The sequence below is a fragment of the Heterodontus francisci genome, chromosome 34, assembly GCF_036365525.1.
Source record: "Heterodontus francisci isolate sHetFra1 chromosome 34, sHetFra1.hap1, whole genome shotgun sequence".
Taxonomy (NCBI): Eukaryota; Metazoa; Chordata; class Chondrichthyes; order Heterodontiformes; family Heterodontidae; genus Heterodontus; species Heterodontus francisci.
Window position 1 is genome coordinate 13,173,935 of NC_090404.1, and position 13,764 is coordinate 13,187,698.

General features: G+C 46.1%; 1 protein-coding gene and 1 pseudogene across 1 annotated transcript in view; one reads left to right on the forward strand and one right to left on the reverse strand.

Moving 5' to 3' along the window:
• Positions 1-6,731, reverse strand: part of LOC137348652 (zinc finger protein 721-like) — a 35,864-nt pseudogene extending 29,133 nt beyond the window's left edge.
• A 5,699-nt stretch (positions 6,732-12,430) lies between these two features.
• Positions 12,431-13,764, forward strand: part of LOC137348653 (zinc finger protein 721-like) — a 48,224-nt gene continuing 46,890 nt past the window's right edge. Inside the window, exon 1 of the mRNA XM_068013916.1 lies at positions 12,431-12,885. The gene's annotated coding sequence lies outside the window, so the exon portion shown is untranslated. The remainder of the gene's footprint in view (positions 12,886-13,764) is intronic.

Below are 13,764 nucleotides of genomic sequence, written 5' to 3' on the forward strand. Positions count from 1 at the left end.
TTTTGTGAAAGGGAAATTATGTTTGACAAATTTGCTAGAGTTCTTTGAGGATATAACAAGTAGAGTTGATAAAGAGGAACTGGTAGATGTAGTGTATTTGGATTTCCAGAAGACATTCGATTAGGTACAACATAAAACATTATTGCACAAGATAGGAGTTCACAGTATTGGGGGTAATGTATTAGCATGGATTGAGGATTGGTTAACTCACAGGAGAGAGAGAGTCAGGCTTAATGGGTCTTTTTCAGGTTGGAAAGACGTAACTAGTGGAGTGCCACAAGGATTAGTCCTAGGGCCTCAATTATTTACTATCCATATTTAGGACTTGGAGGAGGGAGCAGAATGTAATAGATCCAAATTTGCTGACAATACAAAAATAGGTGGGAGAGCATGTTGTGATGAGGACATAAGGAATCTGCAAGGGGATATAGATAGGTTGACTGAGTGGACAAAAACTTGGCAGATGTAGTTTAATGTAGGAAAGTGTGAGGTCATGCATTTTGGTAGGAAGAATCAAAAGACAGACTATTATTTAAATGAGAGACACTCCAAAAGAGTGCAGCACAGAGGGATCAGGGTGTTCTTGTGCATGAAACACAAAAAGTTAGCATGTAGGTGCAGCAAGTAATTAAGAAGGCAAATTGAATTTTGGCCTTTGTTGCTAGGGGGTTGGAGTTTAAAAATAAGGAAGTATTGTTACAACTGTACAGGGTGTTGGTAAGGCCACACCTGGAGTACTGCATACAGCTTTGGTCCCCGTATTTAAGAAAGGATATACTGGCATTGGAGGCAGTTCAAGAGATTAGGCTGATTCCTGGGATGAAGGGGTTGACTTATCAAGAACGGCTACACAGGTTAGGCCTTTATTCATTAGAGTTTAGAAGATTGAGGGGTGATCTTCTTGAAACGTACAAGATTCTGAGGTGGCTTGACAGCGTAGATGTTGAGAAGATGTTTCCACTAGTGGGGGATCTTGAACTAGGGGACATAGTTACAGAATAAAGGGACACTCATTTAAAACTGAGATGCGAAGGAATTTCTTCTCTCAGAGGGTAGTGAATGTCTGGAATTCTCTACTCCAGAGAGTTGTGGAGGCTAAATCTCTGGAAGTATTTAAAGAGGAGGTAGATAGATTTTTGAACTATCGGGGAGTTGAGGGCGAAAAGAAACTGGCACGAAATAGTAGTTGAGGTCTGGGGCAGAGCAGCCATTATCTTATTGAATGGCGGGGCAGGCTTGAGGGGCCGAATGGCCTACTCCTGCTCCTATTTCTTTTGTTCTTATGGGGAGCAGTGGCGCGGCCTGGAGCTAGCGGCTGGAAGGGGGGCGGGGAAGCAGGGAGCGAGCTAGTGGCTGTAGAGCAGGGGGGTGGTGGGGAAGGAGAAAGGAGCAGGGAACGATTGGCCGAGGGGAGGGGGTGCAGTGGTGAGGTCTGGAGCAAGCAGCTGAGTGGGGGTGGAGGGGGGAGCGGCGAGGCTGGAAGGCAGCAGGGTGCGGCAAAGAGAAGCGCAATGGCAGGAGGGAGTAGGAGGTGGGTTGGGGATGGAGGCGGCGATGACAGCCATTGATGGGATATTCCGGTTGAAGTTGTTTGTCTGTGATAAATTGAGCATCGCCATCTTTAATCCTGGCAGCTGCCTGAAATGTCACAGTGACATTTCAGTGAAAGAGGCTGCAATTATGCACGTGTTGGTACTGCGTCACCTAGTGGTTATGTTGTCAGCAAACGCAGCCCATTCACAATACAGGAGCCCAATGAGCAGGTGCAGTGCTGGACAATATCAGGACCAGGCACACTGTCACTTTGATAAGAGCTTGAGGAGTGCTGGAGACGCTTTTGCAGCGGGTGAGAGTTGGTGGGGCGCAGGGGAGGAATGGAGTCCGTGGGTGGAGAAGCTTCAAAAACACGTGAAATAGGCCAGAGGCCCCGAATTAGTACTATTATGTCCCGTGTTTGCAGCTTTGGGGCTTTTTCTTAAAAGCCTATTTTAAAAGCACCATCTTGGTTGAGCAGAGAGTAAAGCGCATGTGTGGCCATCTTGGTGACAGCACAGAGTGGGCGGGGCTTCAGTGTCCTAGTGACCGAGAGAAAATCATTGACTCCTTGATTTTAGGCTGTGTTGGCTGACAATGCAGCCACTAGGTGGCACAGTACTTGCACATGAGCGAATGCGGCCTCATTCACTGAAACATCACTGTCTGCAATGTTTTTGGCAGCTGCCAGTGGTAAAGTTAATCACAAAAGAAAAAATAAATGAAACCCAAATGCCCACAGTGGCTGCAATCACCACCTCCATCCCAGCCCCAACAGTACCTCGCTCTCTCCTGCCATCGCACTTCTCTTCGTTGCTGCCTCCCACGCCTGTCTGCTTGCCTCTTGCTCCTACTTACCCCTCAGCCATTCGTTCCCCGCTTCACCACCCCTCCCCCACCACCAATGCGCCACTTGCTCCTGGCTATGCCGCTTCCTCCCCTCTTGTGCCTCTGCTCCCCGTTCCCTCCCACTTTTGCTCCCACTCGCAGTCTCCCTCCCCTGCCTATCTTGTCACTCTTTCTCTCTCCCCCACCTCCCACGTGCGGGGAAGAAAGGCTTTTTTCACTTTCGGTCAGGAACAGATCACAGTTTCACAAAGCTGCTGAGTGTTTCCAGCACTTTGTTTTTATTTCAGATTTCCAGCATCTGCAGCATTTTGCTTTCATATCATGAAAATAGTTCAGACCTGGATATGATTAACAGCAGCAATAACAGCAGAATCCAATCCCTGCAGTCACTTGTGAACTCACTGGTGAGTCAACAGGTTGGATGAACGAGTGAATCCCTTCCTACACTCTGTGCAGGTGAACGGCCTCTTCCTAGTGCAAAGCAGTTGGTGTGCCAGAAGGCTGGATTTTTGAGTGAATCCCTTCCCACACACAGAGCAGGTGAATGGTCACTCCCCAGGGTGAACTCTCTGGTGCGTCAGCAAGTTGGATTTACATATGAATCCCTTCCCACACACTGAGCAGGTGAACAGCTCTCCCCAGTGTGAACACTCTGGTGTTTCAGCAGGCTGGAATACCGAGTGAAATCCTTCTCACACACGGAACAGGGGTATGGCCTCTCCCCAGTATGAAGCCGTTGGTGTGTCAGCAGGCTTGATTTTTGTGTGAATCCTTTCCCACACACGGAGCATGAGAACGGCCTCTCCCCAGTGTGAAGCCGCTGGTGTGACAGCAGGTTTGATTTTTGTTTGAATCCCTTCCCACACACGGAGCAGGTGAATGGTCTTTCCCCAGTGTGAACTCTCTGGTGTCTCAGCAGGTTGGATGACTGAGTGAATGCCTTCCCACAAATGGAGCAGGTGAATGGTCTCTCCCCAGTGTGAATTCGCTGGTGTTCCACCAGACGGGAGGACTCGATAAATCCCTTTCCACACATTGAGCAGATGGACGGCCTCTCCCCAGTGTGAACTCTCTGGTGTTTTAGCAGGGTGGATGACTGGGTGAATTCCTTCCCACACACGGAGCAGGGGAAGGGCCTCTCCCCAGTGTGAACTCGCATGTGCCTGTGGAGACTGGATAACTTTGTGAATCCCTTCCTGCACATTGAACAGGTGAACAGCCTCTCCCCAGTATGAACTCGCATGTGCCTGTGGAGACTGGATAACTCTATGAATCCCTTTCCGCACATGGAGCAGGTGAATGGTCTCTCCCCAGTGTGACTGCGTCGATGAGTTTCCAGATGGGATGGGTAATTGAATCCCTTCCCACAGTCACCACATTTCCACGGTTTCTCTGTGACGCGGGGATCCTTGTACCTCTCCAGGTTGGATGATCAGTTGAAGCCTCGTCCACACAAAGAACAGGCGTACAGTTTCTCCTCGCTGTGGATGGTGTGATGTTAGTACAGGCTGTGTAACTGGTTAAAGCTCTTTCCACAGTCAGTGCACTGGAACACTCTCACTCAGGTGTGTGTGTCTCAGTGCTTTTCCAGTCACACTGATGTTTGAAATCTTTCCCCACAGACAGAACAGACAAATATTTTTGCTTCCACATTCAAAGGACGATGATATTCAGGTCCTGATGAATTGAGTGACTGTCAGATCTTCACGTGATGTTTGGTTTGTGCTTCCTGTCTTCAAATGCTCCCCTTCTAACAGCCTGTAAAATGAGTTTACACAGAATTACATAGAATATACAGCATAGGAACAGGTCATTTGGCCAACTAGTCTGTGCTGGTGTTTCTACTCCCGTCTCCGCCTTTCAGCAGATCTTTCTATTCCCGTTTCTCTCATTTATTCGCCTGGTTTCCTTTTGAAAGTATCTCCGCTTTTTGCCACAAGTACTTGCTGCTGTAGCGAGTTTCACATTCTAACCACTCTGAGTAAACACATTTCTCCTTATTTCCCTGTTGGATTTATTTGTAACTATCTTGTATTTATGGCCCTGGTTTTGGATTGTCCCACAAGTGGAAACATTGTCTCTACATCTACAAGGTCTCACACAGCAGACTGGTCAGAATACTGAGAACCCACGAGACCCAAGGGCAAGTGGCCATTTGGATACAAAATTGGCTCAATGCCAGGAAGCAAAGGATAATGGTTGACGGGTGTCTTGTGACTGGGGTTTCACAGGGCTCAGTCCTACGTCCCTGCCTTTTTGTGGTACATATCAATGATTTAGAGTTAAATGTAGGGGGCATGAGTAAGAAATTTGTTGATGATGCAAAAATTGCCCGTGGTTGACAGTGAGGAAGGAAGCTGTATGAACTGCAGGAAGATAGCAATTGACTGGTCAGGTGGGCAAAAAAGTGGCAAATGGCATTCAAAACATATCAACATATGAATTAGGAGAAGTAGGCCATTCGCCCCTCGAGCCTGCTCTGCCATTCAATAAGATCATGGCTGATCTGTTTGTCTCCCAAATTCCACATTCCCAATTACCCCGATAACCTTTGATTCCCTTTCCTAACATGAATCTATCTACCTCCGCCTTAAAAATATTCAATGACCCGGCCTCCACCACCTCTGAGTCAGAGAGTTCCAAAGTTGCACAACCCTCAGAGAAAGAAAATTCTCATCTCTGCCCTAAAAGGGCGACCCCTAACAGTGCCTCCTAGCTCTGGATTCACTCACATGAAGAAACATCCTTCCCACATCCACCTTGTCAAGACTGTTCAGGGTCTTATATACTTCAATCAAATCTCCCCTCACTCTTCTAGACTCCAGTGAAAACAAGCCCAGTCTGTCCAACCTTTCCTCAAAAGACAACCCGCTCATTCCAGGTATCAATCTAGTAAACCTCCTCTGAACCGCCTCCAATGCATTTACGTCCTTCCTTAAATAAGGAGACCAAAACTGCACACAACATTTGAGATGTGGTCTCACCAATGCCCTGTATAACTGAAGCATAATATCCTTACTTTTATTTTCAATTCCTTTCGTAATAAAGGATAGCATTCCATTCGCCTTCTTTATTACCTGCTGTACCTGTATACTAACTTCTTGTGACTCATGCACTAGAATACCTCGATCCCTCTGCACCTTGGAATTCTACATTCATTCTCCATTCAAGTAATACTCTGCTTTTTTATTCTTCCTGCCAAACTAAACAACTTCACATTTTCCCACATTATACTCCATCAGCCAGATTTTTGCTCACTCACTCAACTTATCTATATCGGTCTGAAACCTCCCCATGTCGTCTGCACAACATACTTTCCTAACTATCTTTGTGTCATCTGTAAATTTAGTTACCATGCCATTGCTCCCGCATCTAAATCATTAATATGAATTGTAAAAGGATAAGGCCCCAGCACCGGCCCCTGTGGGACTCCAGTCGTCACATCTTGTCAATCAGAAAATGACCCATTTACGCATGCTCTCTCTTTTCTGCCAGCAGCCAATCTTCTATCCATGCTAATATGTTACCCCTACACCATGAGCTCCTACTTTGCGCAATAACCTTTTATGTGGCACCTTGTCAAATGCCTTCTGGAAATCCAAGTACAGCACGTCAATGGGCTCCCCTTTATCCACGGTGCATGTTACTCCTTCAAAGAACTCCAATAAATTGGTTAAACACCATCTCCCTTTCACAAAGCTATGCCGACTATTCTCAATTACCTTGAGTTTTTCCCAAGTGCCCAGCTACAACCTCCTTAATGATCGATTCTAACACCTTCTCCACGACAGACGTCAAGCTAACAGGCCTATAGTTATCTTTTCTGCCTCCGGCCCCCCCTTCTTGAATAGAGAAGTTATATTTGCTACTTTCCGGTCTGATGGAATCTTTCCAGAATCTAGTGGATTTTGAAAAATTAATACCAACACATAAGAGCCTAGGATGAAGCCCATCAGTACTCGGGGACTTGTCAGCCCGCAGCTCCATCAGTTTGCTTCCCTGGTGATTGTAACTTCACCAAGTTCCTCCGTTCCTTGAACCTGCTGATTTACAGCTATTACTAGAATGTTTTGTGTATCCTCTATAGTGAAGACAGAAGAAAAATATTTGTTCATTTCATCCACCATTTCCTTATTATCTATTATTAACTCCCCATTCTCACTCTCTAGAGGACCAACACTCACTTTACTTACTCTTTTCCTTTTTAAATACCTGTAGAAACTCTTGCTATCCATTTTTACATTTCTGGCTTGCTTCCTCTCGTACTCTAATTTCTTTCTCCTGATTAATCTTTTAGTCCTTCTGTGCTGGTCTTTATATTCAGACCAATCATCTGACCTGCCACTCATCTTTGTGCATTTATATGCTTTTTCCTTAAGTTTGATGCTTTCCACAACTTCTTTAGTTAACCCTGGAGGTGCCCCTGGAGAAGTGTGAGGTAATGCATTTGGGGAGGGCAAACATGGCAAGGAAATACACAATAAACGGTAGGATCTTGAAAAGCGTAGAGGAAGAGATGGACCTTGGACTGCATGTCCACAGATCCCTGAAGGTAGCAGGACAGGTAGATAAAGTGGTTAAGAAGGCATATGCAAATGGGATGCTTTCCTCTATTAGGCAAGGCACAGAATATAAGAGCAGGAAGGTCATGCCAGAACTGCATAAAACATCTGTTAGACTGTAGATGGAGTACTGCGTACAGTTCTGGTCACGTTACAGGGAGGATGTGATCGCACTAGGGAGGGTAGAGAGGAGATTTACAAAGATGTACCAGAAATAGAAAATTTCAGCTATGAGGAAAGATTGGATAGGCTGGGGCTGTTTTCTTTGGAACAGGGGGGGTGGGGGGGATTTAATTGACGTGTAAAGAGGGGCCGAGATAGAGTGGATCGGAAGGATGTATTTTTCCCTTAGCTGAGAGGTTAATAGTCAGGAGGCAACAACTTGAAGTAATTAGAAGGACTGGAAGTGAACTGGAAGAATTCTTTTCACCCAGAGGGTGATGGGGGTCTGGAACTCACTGTTTGAATGGGTGGTAGAGGTAGAAACCCTAATCGCATTTTAAAAATATCTCAGTATCTACCCTGTCAAGCCCCTTCATAATCTTGAATGTTTCAATGAGATCACCTCTCATTCTTCTAAACCTCAGAGAATATAGACCCAATTTACTCAGCCTCTCATCACAGGACAGCCCTCTCATCCCAGGGACCAATCTAGTGGTGCAGGGCCTCTAAACTACTCCCACCAGCATTTTCTGACCCTTGCTATTCCTAATTTCCACCCATACTGATTCTATTTCCTGATTTTCTGAGCCAAGATCCTTTCTCACTAATGTCCTTATGTCATCCTTTATCAGGGCTATTCCGCCTCCTTTTCCAGTCTGTCTGTCTTTTTGAAATATTGTGTACCCTGGAATATTTATTTCCCAATCTTGGTCACTTTGTAACCATATCTCTGTAATGTCAATTACATCTAAACCATTTGTCTATGTCATTAATTCATCTATCTTATTGCGGATGCTCCACACATTCAGATAAAGTGACTTCAATTTTATTTTTTAACTATTATTCCCTTCAGGTTCCTTACTCTCTGATGCACTATTACCATTAAACTCGGTCTCTTCCCGTCCCACTCAGCTTGTCTTTACCCACATCGATATACTTTTCTATTGCCTAAACTTTCATCTTTGGATTTCTAAATCTATCTTCACCCAAACCCTCCTCCCCCTCTGTTAGTTTAAAGCCATTTTTTTCCCTACTCTGACCATATTTGCTGGGTACACTCTGTCCCTTCCTGTCACACCCTGGTTACCCTTATGTGTATTGCTGCCCTGTACTATTGCCTTGTCCTTTAGCTTTAACTTTTCAAATCTCTCCTCACTTGAACCCACGTTTCCCCCACCCACCCCCACTACTTAATTTAAAGCCCTCTCTACAGTCCCCAGGACTCTGGTCCCAGCGTGGTTCAGGTGAAGGCGGTCCCAATGGTACAGCTCCCTCTTTCCCCAGTACTGGTGCCAGTGACCCATGAATCTAAACCCATTTCTCCCACACCAATCTTTGAGCCACGTATTGAACAATCAGATCTTATTTACCCTAAGCCCATTTGCTCGTGGCTCAGGTAGCAATCCAGAGATTAACTTTGTGGTTCTGCTTTTTTAATTTAATTTAGCCCCTAGCTGCTCATACTCCCTCAGCAGAACCTCTTTCTTAGTCCGACCTATGTCTTCTGTACCCATGTGCACCACAACAACTGGATCCTTCCCCTCCCACTCCAAGTTCCTCTCCAGCCCCAAGGAGATGTCCTTAACCCTGGCAACACAGCCTTCAGGACTCACGCTCTTGGCTCCAGAGAACAGTATCTAGTCCCCTCCAACATTCCCTTTTACTCCCCCTACTTGAATGGTCCCCTGCAGCACGATGCTGTGGTCAGTTTGCTTATTCACCCTGCAGTCCCTACTCTCGTCCACACAAGCTGCAAGAACCTCAAAACTGTTGGACAATTGTCGGGACTAAGGCTCCTCCAGTGCTACTTGCCTCACTCACAGTCACACCCTCCTGTCCATGATCTGAAGTACCCAGCCTAATCAGCGTGACTGCCTCCTGAAACAAAGCATCCAGCTGACTTTACCCCTCTCTGATGCATCACAGTGACTGAAAATTGAACTGCAGCTCATCAGCTCTGAGCTGAAGCTCCTCAAGCTGCAGACACTAACTGCAGGTATGGTTGCATTGGATCACATTGGTATCCACCAATTGGTACATGCTTCAGCTGCAACACATCACCTCCCCTGCCATCTCTATTATGTTTTATTTAATTAGCTTTCAAGTTTAGAAATAGCACTGAATTTGTCATCATATTAAGTATTTCAACTCGTTAATCTACAAATTTAATGCAATACTTATATCTCCCCAGTACCAGTTTAAACTACTGCTCCAGTTTAGAAAGGGAAAAAAAAAATCATACTTACCAACCAATCACCTACCTGCTCCCTAATTGATGTCTCTGGGCTTCAGCTCTCAGTTATCACTGTCTACGGCTCCCTCTCTTGGATCACTGCTTGTTCTGTAAAAGACCAGAACAGCACCTCCTCCCTCACTGCACCAAATTCCTACATTTAGCAAATTACTGAGTTCAGCTCTCTGTCTCGCAGGACTCAATCGAGCAGGACTCAGTGCTGCTTACTTTGTGCATTAGCAAAACCTCCTGTATTTATACTAGCTAGAATTCCACAGACTTGAGTCAGGCCCTGCTGACCAGGGAACCAGTTCTAACTAGCTACCTCAGTAACTAACTGTGCAGCTGACACCAGTAGGCACTAAGACTGACAGGAACTACAATGTTGAAGTCAAGTTAAATGCTAAATGGAAACTTGACTAGATTTTAGAAAGAGATCAACCGTTGAAATTCCCATACTTACCAAATACCCGAATTAAACACTCAGTCACGCAGCACTCAGTCGTGGTTCTGTTACATTAATCCGGAGACTGAAAGTTCGAATCCTGCCATGGCAGTTTGAGAATTGGAAATCAAAATCCGGAAATAAAAAAGCTGGTTGTCAGTAGAAGTGACCATGAAGCTGGTGGATTGGCGAAGAATATTCATTTATACAGCACCTTTCCCGAAGTCAGGGCATTCCAAAGCACTTTACAGCCAATTAAGCATCTTGAAAATGTTTACTCATGCTTGTAATGGAGGATAATGTGGGCAGCCCAAGATGCGCACAGCAAGATCCCACAAATAGCAAAGAGATAAAGGACTGGATAGTCGACATTTTCACAATTGATGTAAAGTTGGTTCATTAATATCTCTGGAGGGATGGAAATCTGCCTTACCCGGTCTGGGCCTGTATATGTGACTGAAGTCTTACACTAACATGGTTAATGTAAGGAGAGAGTAGGGCCCATAAAAGACCAAAAAGGTAACCTATGTGTAACAGTGGAAGATGTTGGTATGGTTCTTAATGAATACTTTGCATCTGTCTTCACAAAAGAGAGGGATGATGTAGATATTGTAGTTGAGGAGGAGTGTGAAGTATTGGATGTGATAAACACAGGGAGAGAGGAAGTATTCAAGGGATTAGCATCCTTGAAAGTTGATAAGTCACCAGAGCCAGATGAAACGTACCCTAGGCTGTTGAGAGGGGAAAGAGCGGAAGGTCTAACCATTTTCCAGTCCTCACTGGATACAGGTGTGGTGCCGGAGGATTGGAGAACTACTAACGTTGTACCTGTTTAAAAAGGGAGCGAAAGATAGTCCGAATAATTATAGGCCAGTCAGTCTAACCTCAGTAGTGGGCAAATTATTGGAATCTATTCTGAGAGACAGGATAAACTGTCACTTAGAAAGGCACAGGTTAATCAAGGATAGTCAGCATGGATTTGTTAAGAGAAGATCTTGTTTTACCAACTTGATGGAATTTTTTGAAGAGGTAACAAGGAGGACAGATGAGGGCAATGCAGTTGATGTGGTCTATATGGATTTTAGCAAGGCTTTTGATAAGGTCGCACATGGCAGACTGGTTAAAAAAAAATCCCATGAGATCCAGAGAAATGCAGCAAGGTGGATACAAAATTGGCTCAGTAGTAGGAAACAAAGGGTAATTGTTGATGCGTGTTTTAGCAACTGGAAGGCTGTTTCCAGTGGCGTTCCACAGGGCTAAGTACTAAGTCCCCTGCTTTTTGTGGTATATATTAACAATTTGGACGTAAATGTAGGGGGCATGATAAAGAGACTTGCAGACAAAGATTGGCCGTGTGGTAGATAGAGAGGATAGCTGTAGGAAGATATCGATGGTCTGGTCAGATGGGCAGAAAAGTGGCAAATGGAATTCAACCAGAAGTGTGAGGTGATGCATTTGGGGAAGTCAAAAAGGGAAAGGAATACACGATAAATATGAAAATATTGAGAAATGTAGAGGAAGTGAGGGACCTAGGGGTGACTGTCCCTGAAGGTAATAGAATACAAGAGCAGGGTGGTTTTGCTGGAACTGTATAAGTCATTGGTTAGGCCACAATTTGAGTACTGTGTGCAGTTCTGGTCACCTCATTACATAAAGGATGTAATTGCACTAGAAAGGGTATAGAGGAGATTTACAAGGATATTGTCAGGACTGGAAAAATGCAGCTTGGAGGAAAGATTGGATAGGCTGGGGTTGTTCTCCTTGGAACAGAGAAAGCTGAGGAGAGATCTGATTGAAATGTACAAAATTTTGAGGGGCCTGGATAGAGTGGAGGTGAAGGGTCTGTTCACCACAGCAGAGAGGTCAGTGACGAGGGGGCATAGATTTAAAGTGATTGGTAGAAAAGTTAGAGGGGAGATGAGAAAAAGTCTTCTCACCCTAAGGGGTTGTGATGGTCTGGAATTCATTGTCTGAAAGGATAGTTGAGGCAGAGACCCTCAAATCATTCAAAAGGAGTCTGAATATGCACTTCAAGTACCGTAATCTACAGGCCTACGGACCAAATGCTGGAAGATGGGATTAGAATAGGTTTTTCGGCTGGCACAGACACAATGGGCCAAGTGACCTCTTCATGTGTCTTAAACATTCTATGATTCTAAACCGGTTCAAGGAGGCAGCCGCCCACCACCAGCACCTTCTCAAGGGGTGACTAGGGACAGGGTAATAAATACCAGCTTTGCCATCGATGCCCACATCCCAAGAATGAATTAGTAAAAACTTGCAGCCAGTCCTTTCCTCAAAGGGACTGGTGGAAAATCTGAAGCCCACCCACTGGAGACACCAAAACCCATCCAAGCTCAGTAATTATCAACCAGGTTTTCTCGCACCCATTGCCTCCCCCTCAAAGACTATGACATTAAAATGCCCGTGTTTTGGGTGGCCCCAGTCAGAGTGATGTCCTCCCCAGGAGAGGCCTGCCGCCTCCCACTCGAGCCCCAGGCTCTCTCCGCGGCCTTGCTCCTGGCCACTCACCTGCTGCTGCCCAGCTCGAGCTCGATGACCCGCCTGTGCCGGCGCGCCCCGTTACCAAGCCCCGCCCCCGCAGCTATGACAACACCCGGCGACCGTTAACCGTTTCCCCCTCAAACTTCTTGATGCGAAAAAAATCTTCCGTGCGCCTCCGATAATCCCCACATGCGCACCGGCTAAAATTGGGGCTGAAACGTCAGACGTCCTCGGGGATTGGAAAACCCCGCCCCCATCGTCGCCGCGTTTGTTCGGGGCAGATCTGCACCAACACGATTAAGCCAGGTGAAATGAAGCTACATTGCCCCATAGAAAGATGGACGGCGCGTCTCAAACGGAAATGAATGTGCCCTGTTCAACAATCCGTGGGGCCCAGCGCTCAGGCGTAATGCTGGGTGGCAACAGGAGCATGCGCAGTGTCACTTTGATCGAATGAAAGGTCAATGACCTGAAACGTAAACGCTGCTGCTCTCTCCACAGATGCTGCTAGACCTGCTGGGTATTTCCAGTATTTCCTGTTTTGATTTCACTTCAATCAGTGCTGTGTGCGAGTGCTGGAGACGCTTTTGCAACGGGTGAGTGTCGGCGGGGCGCAGGAGAGGTAATGAAGCCGGCGGGTGGGCGGTGACAAAGAACAGTACAGCACAGGAACAGGACATTCGGCCCTCCAAGCCTGAGCCGATCTTGATGCCTGCCGAAACTAACACGTTCTGCACTTCCGGGGCCCAGATCCCTCTATTCCCTTCCTATTCATATATTTGTCAAGATGTCTCTTAAACGTCGCTATTGTATCTGCTTCCACCACCTCCCCTCGTAGCAAGTTCCAGGCACTCACCACCCTCTGTGTAAAAAACTTGCCTCGCACATCCCTTCTAAACTTTGCCCCTCGCACCTTAAACCTATGTCCCCTAGTAACTGACTCTTCCACCCTGGGAAAAAGCTTCTGACTATCCACTCTGTCCATGCCGCTCATAACTTTGTAAAGCTCCATCATGTCGCCCCTCCACCTCCGTCGTTCCAGTGAAAACAATCCGAGTTTTTCCAACCTCTCCTCATAGCTAATGCCCTCCAGACCAGGCAACGTCCTGGTAAACCTCCTCTGTACCCTCTCCAAAGCCTCCACGTCCTTCTGGTAGTGTGGCAACCAGAATTGCACGCAATATTCTAAGTGTGGCCTAACTAAGGTTCTGTACAGCTGCAACATGACTTGCCAATTTTTATACTCTATGCCCCGACCGATGAAGGCAAGCATGCCGAATGCCTTCTTGACTACCTTATCCACCTGCGTTGCCACTTTCAGTGACCTGTGGATCTGTACGCCCAGATCTCTCTGCCTGTCAATACTCCTAAGGGTTCTGCCATTTACTGTATACCTCCCACCTGCATTAGACATTCCAAAGTGCATTAAACGCCATCTGCCATTTCTCCGCCCAAGTCTCCAACCGATCTATAAC